Genomic DNA, 2101 nt, shown 5'->3' on the forward strand with positions numbered 1-2101 from the left:
AGACAATGACTGACCTAGTTTTATCACTTAGTTTGTTTTTAAAATGTTTCATGTCCTACTCACATTTGACTCTGCTCTTTTTAAGTTTCATAGTGTAATTAAAAATATCAGGCGTGACTTTTTTTTTGTGGTTGGTTATTGATATGTTTGATGTGGACTGACTTAATATTTGTTTCTTTTTTCTCAGTTACATTGTATAGTTGAAAGGAGACATACTCAACAGACATAGTTTTTATGCTTTTTGATTTGGTTTTAAAATAATGTTTGCACGTACTACTTCATTTCAGTACATCATTTCGTCATTTTAGGAGTAGAGTGTAAAATACCAGAAATGACTAACAAGATTTTATCATTTGATGTTGACTTTAAATGTTCATATTTCTCCCAATTATGTGTCATTTCAAGTACTACAACTGACCAAATTGAGTTTAGGCTATTTGAAATCCATTTTAAAATGGTGTTTCAGGTTAGTGTATATTGTGAATCCATGTATTTTTCGCAAATTAATTTTCAGATTAAAAGAAAATTGAAAAATGGAAAATTGAAATTCAATATGATGTTTCATGCGCACCGGTAATATAAAAATCAAGCGAACAGCTGCATTTATCCAATTTTTAATCGCAGTATCTGTTCTAATTTTGAATAAAAATTGAAAAGTGTTTTCTGTTATTCTATATACCAGTGTCTCCCATATTGTAGGTGCCTGGAAAGCTTTTAGCAGCATCAGGAATCTCAAAGCAACTCGAGTTAAAATGCTGATTTTACTGTTTCATAATATAATGTGAGATGAGCAGGCAAAAACAGTGCTTTTTTCCAATTATTCATAATAATCTAAAATTTATTGTATTGTAATATTTAATATATGTATTTTCAGTAATGCAAAACCTCAATGTCACCCTATTCTATAGAATCAGACTCAGACATTGTCAAACATACCTTTCGTTCATGTCATGAGGAAGGCGTGGCTATGATATGATGGGTTGGGGCAACTCTCAAGTCTTGAAGAGTGGTTTTTGAAGAGAACATTCATTGCTGGTTGCATGTCCCTAGGAGCTGGAACACTTGGATTTATTTTAAAAGTATGGTAATATTATTATAGCACACAGCAAATTAATTTTAAGTAAAGTGAGAATATAATTTGCCACTGGCAAACTTGCTCACAGAGCCACGCTGGTGCCATGCGTAGCATCTATGTGCTGTCAAGTCAGATGCAGATTTGGGGGGAAATGTGTGCCACTTAAATTGGAAAGGGTAATTGGTGTGTGTGGTCAATTAAGCATGCCAAAACTTTGTATAGTGATTGTGTAATGACCTAATTGGCATGACATCATTATTCCATACTCCATTATGAGTGGCAGTATGGGCAAGAGTTGCTGCGTTGTTTGCTGTAAAAACAGACACTGAAAGGACTCTGGAATTCCATTCTATCAATTTCCCACTGATTAAGAGAGGAGAGCTGCTTGGATATCAGCCATTCGTCGCAAGGTCTGGGTGCCAAATAAGCACTGTGGATCTATATGGCTCATTTCATCTATGGCTGTAAATCCAACGATCCAGTATCTTCTGACTTTACACCACCGGTTTTTGATTACGTCAAAAGCCCCCAAAAGAGAAAATTGATTAATGATATTGAGAGGTTTGACAGGACAGTAGCTACTAAAAAAAGAGGATGGATAGTACAGCAGCTGCCTTGGCAGTTCCTTCTCTAGCTGATAATGGTTCTACTGATTTAGAGCCACAGACTGAGGTAATTGCATCCACAACCCTGTCCATAAGTGATAGAGAAAAGTTGGAATCTAGGGCCAGACTATTGGAGGATGAAAACAGCAAGCTGAAGAAGAAAAATGAGTCATTGAAGGAACATTTGAATAATTTTCAAGATGAGTGCTGGTTACTTAAGGTCTTTCTACACTAGCTCACTTTTAATCCTGTTTCTAGATAACTGTGTGACGATAAAATTTCAATCCAGTTCAATGGTATCCATACATAAACATAATTGAATGTCAGTTGACTTTAATTTTTATTAATACTTATATATATTTATAAAACAGAATTAACTGTAAACCACGCCTTAAAAATGGAGACTATGTTGGTACTGATT

Source organism: Amphimedon queenslandica, unplaced genomic scaffold, assembly GCF_000090795.2.
Source record: "Amphimedon queenslandica unplaced genomic scaffold, v1.1 AMPQUscaffold_13327, whole genome shotgun sequence".
NCBI classification, from domain to species: domain Eukaryota; kingdom Metazoa; phylum Porifera; class Demospongiae; order Haplosclerida; family Niphatidae; genus Amphimedon; species Amphimedon queenslandica.